Source organism: Oryctolagus cuniculus, chromosome 8 (genome assembly GCF_964237555.1).
Source record: "Oryctolagus cuniculus chromosome 8, mOryCun1.1, whole genome shotgun sequence".
Taxonomy (NCBI): domain Eukaryota; kingdom Metazoa; phylum Chordata; class Mammalia; order Lagomorpha; family Leporidae; genus Oryctolagus; species Oryctolagus cuniculus.
In genome coordinates, this window is record NC_091439.1 from 94,962,777 (window position 1) to 94,967,849 (window position 5,073).

The 5,073-nt window shown below is 38.0% G+C and overlaps 1 pseudogene; it reads right to left on the bottom strand.

The window, feature by feature from the left end:
- Positions 1 to 935: 935 nt before the first annotated feature.
- On the bottom strand, positions 936 to 2,044 carry LOC103350827 (vesicle-associated membrane protein 7 pseudogene; annotated as a pseudogene).
- Between the last annotated feature and the right edge of the window lie 3,029 nt (positions 2,045 to 5,073).

Here is a 5,073-nt window from a genome sequence, read left to right on the forward strand (position 1 = left end):
TAAAGGTTAAGATGGAAGAGCAGGAACCATGTTCCAGATTAAGGGACACATATATATTCAAGGCACATGACTAAACAGGTGGCTAGGTTATATAGACTTATTGGTTCTTTCATTAGGAAAAGAGTAACACTAATTTCCATTTCATGGCACTTATTGATAAACAAGTGCAATCAGATCTATGACAGTAATGTCTTCCTTTCAGATGCACTATGACTACTAGGTAACAGATACCAGAGTAGCTAAGAAGTATGGCTAAAGTCAAAATTTCTTATCCTGCAGTATAATGGATGCTAAATTGTTTTGTTCTGTTTGTATGCATCGTACTATCTATTTTCTTTCAGGCTTCACAAAATAACTCTTCAAACTTTAGGCAGATCAGAAATTTATTAAACTGTAGAGGATGCACAAATTGTGCAACAGGAGTCAAACACAAACTCTGGAGCTGATTGCTGACTGTATTCAGTTGGTGCTTTTCCCAGAATGGGCAAATTTTCCCACACTCCCTCCTTTCGTACTGCTGTTAGCATATCCACTGTGGTTCCCTTTTCTCCTTTGGTGAATCTGAGGAATTTCCTTCTCCACTGTCTCTACCACCCCTTCTATTAACACATAAATATCTACAGAAGTAAAAGGAATACACATACATATATATAATATATAATATACATATATATATTAAGACCACAATTTTCAGCAATTTTTAAATCATGATTATCTCAAATCAACTGCAACGGGGAAGCAGAGAATAAGAGGCTATCCACTGAACTGTGAATGATCAGCACACTGACCTTTATCCTTGAAAGTGAAAAGCAGGACAAGGATAACTCTCTGTGTCTCCAAAGGGGCTGCCTAAATATTCCTCATCTAACTGAAAGGAAAATGTTTAATATTTTACCTGTCTGGACTCCTAGAAATAAACAGCACCAACAACTTAATTATGATTCCCCAAATAACAACTATTCTCCATTTATTGTGTTAGGTATTTTGAAGAACCTAAAACTCTTCAAGATCTCAAAACATTGAGAAGAAATATTAGCAATGCTATCTGTATCTCAGATGCTTTTGAGTTCATGAATAAAGTTCCTCCATAATTCTACCAGATAGCTTTTAACACCGGTTGTTTCCACCTTGGTGATACCTTTGTGCAATTACAAACAAAAATGTCTTTCAAAGTGGATGACACTAAACAAATAAAGGCCTTTTTAAGGCTTCTGCTGTAATGAATGGTTCAATCTGAAGTTCACTGGAATAAATTAGTTGATAGAACAAAGATAAATCTGGAGGCATAAAACAAGCTTAAAAAGAATGAAAAAAGGGTTGAAGAGACTGGCAGACACCATCTGTCAGTAGTGAAAGGCTTGAGTCACTCAGATTGATTTTAACTTGTTCTCGCACATCCTTGGTTACTGGTAACTTGTTCTTATCTTTTCATACAGTTTGGCCATGTAAATCCACCACAGGCAGTTGACACAATGATGTAGATGAACACAATTGATACGACAGTGATGACAGTGAGCTTGAGATTCTTCAGACACATGGCTCGGGCAGGATTTCTGCTGGCAGCTTTGAAGGTGACAGATGAATCCACAAAATTTTCTGTTTTGTCTATCAATAATTCCAGTCTTTCTCTCCGCTGCTTTATCAGATCTGTGTTTTTGACCAGGATTCCTTTCAATTTGACCACCTGGGCTTGAGTCTCCACCTCTTTGTCTAGGCCCTTGTTCTCAGAGTGATCCTTCAGTTGTGCAGTCAAGACATTTGAAAACTTGCTGTTCATGGCGTATGGAAATGCTGTCTCTGCTCTTGAACTATAAGAAGTTTGAAATCTCTTCCTTACCTCATTCAGAAAATTAAAGGCTTGGGAACATTCAAAATATTATTAGTGATACGAAGATACACTATCCCGTCTTGTTAGATGTAATGAAACAAGTAATTGTCATGTGAGTAAGATAGTTTGTTATTTTCATACAATATCTTGGTCAGAATCTGCTCTGTAACATCCAGGAAGTTTCTTCCACACCAAGCATGTTTGGCAAGGATAGTGGTTCCCTGGCAACAAGAGCAAAAAAGAGTTCCCCTGGCAACAACAACAAAAAGAATGGCCATAACTTCAATCTGTCTTGGCACCCAGTGAGGGCACTTGGACTCAGGACTAAGGGGCACATGTCAGCTCTGGGTCGCTGACTGCCTGCTCCCAGAGAAGGCTGGGACCAGATCTGATGCACTGCTCTTTTAGTTTTTCTGCTTCAGGACCACTAGGGGGAGATCAGCTCTAGTAAATCATTCCATTTTGCAGCATTACAGGATGATATTTTAAGAAACAAACCAGTGATGTGTGTGTGTGTATGCACATGTGTATCTTTAAAATATTAATAGTCTTAATTTTGAACAGTTTTAGGTTTACAGGAAAATTGAAAAACTACAGAGAATCCATATATACATATATATATATAGATAGATATGTGTGTGTGTGCACGTATGCATGTATGTGTATCCTTTCTCCCTCTCCATGATCACTTCACTATCTCTATATTTTTTTCTTTTCTTGAGTGTTTTCTCACTGGAATGATTCAGTAACTAGCTTTCTCAGACTGGCTTCTTTCACTTACCAATATGCATTTAAGGATTCCTCATGTCTTTTTGTGGCTTTATAGCTCATTTCTTTTTATTGCTGAATAATATTCTGTTGTATGGATATACTTGTTTCTTTATCCGTTAACTTATCAAAGGATATCTTGGATGCTTTCCAGTTTTGGCAATTATGAATAAAGTTATGATTCACTATGTAGATTCTTTTTTTCTTTGTATTTTTTTTTTTTAATTTTTGACAGGCAGAGTGGACAGTGAGAGAGAGACAGAGAGAAAGGTCCTCCTTTGGCCATTGGTTCACCCTCCAATGGCCACCACGGCCGGCGCGCTGCAGCCGGCCCATCATGCTGATCCAAAGGCAGGAGCCAGGTGCTTCTCCTGGTCTCCCATGCGGGTGCAGGGCCCAAGCACCTGGGCCATCCTCCACTGCACTCCCTGGTCACAGCAGAGAGCTGGCCTGGAAGGGGGGCAACTGGGACAGAATCTGGTGCCCCGACCGGGACTAAAACCTGGTGTGCCGGCGCCGCAAAGTGGAGGATTAGCCTATTGAGGCTCGGTGCCAGCCTAACTATGTAGATTCTTGCAAGAATGTTATTTTTCAACTCATCATCTATTGGGCAAATACCAAATATTGCAACTGCTGGATCATATGATTAAGAATATGTTATTTTCTCTCTCTCACTGTCCACTCTGCCTGTCAAAAAAAAAAAAAAAAGAGTATGCTATTTCCTAAGAAATAGCCAAATTGTCTTCTAAAGTAGTTGTATCATTTTGCATTCTCACCAGTAATGAATGAGAATCCCTGCTGCTCCACATCTTTGCCAGAATTTAGTGTTACCAATGTTGTGGATTTTAGTCATATTATTATTATTATTTGTAAAGATTTGCTACTTTAAGAAAATATTTATCTGAGAGGAAGAGAGAGGGCAAGGGAGGGGGAGAAAAGAGAGAGAGAGAAATCCTATCCTGTGGTTCATTCTTTAAATACCTGCAAGGGCTCCTGGCTGGGGCTGAAGCCAGAATCTGGGAAATCAGTCCAGGTCTCCCACCTGCTATGTGCACGGGAGTAACACAATTACTAGAACCGTCACTGATGCCTTCTAGGGCCTGCATCAGCAGCAAGCTGGAGTCAGGGGCCAGAGTGAGATTTTGGACTTGCACCCTCTGATACCAGACATGGGTTTCTTAGTTGCTGTACCAAATGCCTGCTCTGGTTTTAGCCATTTTAGTGGATGTGTAAAGGTATCTCATAGTTTTGGTTTTCCAGTTCTGTGCTGACAAATAGTTTGAGCATTCTCTCACAGCTTATTTATCACCTCTAATCTCCTTTGGGGAGGTGTCTATGCCATCTTCTGCTTACTTTTAGATTGGGTTGTTTGCTTTCTTATTGTTGAGATTTTATATATATATATATATATATATATATATATATATATATATATTTCTCAGCTTGATGTAATCCCATTTGTCAAATTTGGCTTTGGTTTCATGTGCTTTTGATATCTTTTCCCAGAAGTCTTGGCCTATGCCAGTGTCTTGCAGAGTTTCCCCAATGTACTCTAGGAATTTGATGGTATTGGGTTATAGATTTAGGTCTTTGATCCATTTTGAGTGGATTTTTTGTAAGGTGTAAGGTAAGGGTCTAGTTTCATACTTCTGCATGTGGAGATCCATCTTTCCCAGCAATATTTGTTGCAGAAACTATCCTTGCTCTAGGGATTGATTTTAGCTCTTTTTGTCAAAGATAAGTTTGTTGTAGATGCATGGATTGATTTCTGGAGTTTCTATTCATTCCATTGGTCTACACTCTGTTTTTATGCCAGCACCAGGCTGTTTTGATTATAACTGCCCTGTAGTATGTCTTGAAATCTGGTATTGTGATGCCTCTGGCTTTGTTTTTGTTGCATAAAATTGCTTTAGCTACTTGGGGGTCTCATGTTTCCATATGGATTTTATCATCATTTTTCTAGATCTGAGAAGAATGTTGTTGGTATTTTGATTTGGATCACATTGAATGTGTAAATTGCTTTTGGTAGTATGGATATTTTGATGACATTAATTCTTCCAATCCACAAACCTGGAAGATTTTTCCAGTTTTCTTGTATCTGTTTCTATTTATTTCTTTAATGTTTTTTAATTTTCATCATAGAGATCTTTAACTTACTTAGTTAAATTTATTCTTAGATATTTAATTTTTTTTAGCTAATCTGAATGGGGTTATTCTTAGAAGTCCTTTCTCAGCCATGGGCATTGTTTGTGTATAAAAAGCCTATTGATTTTTGTGTATTAATTTTATATTCTGACACTTTACCAAACTTTTATGAAATCCAATAGTCTCTTGGTGGTCTTTGGATCCCTATGTATAGAATCATGTCATACGCAAATAGGGATAGTTTGACTTCCTCTTTCTCAGTTTGTATCCCTTTGATTTCTTTTTTTTTCTTTTTTCTTTTTTTTTGTCTAATGGCTCTGACTAAAACTTCC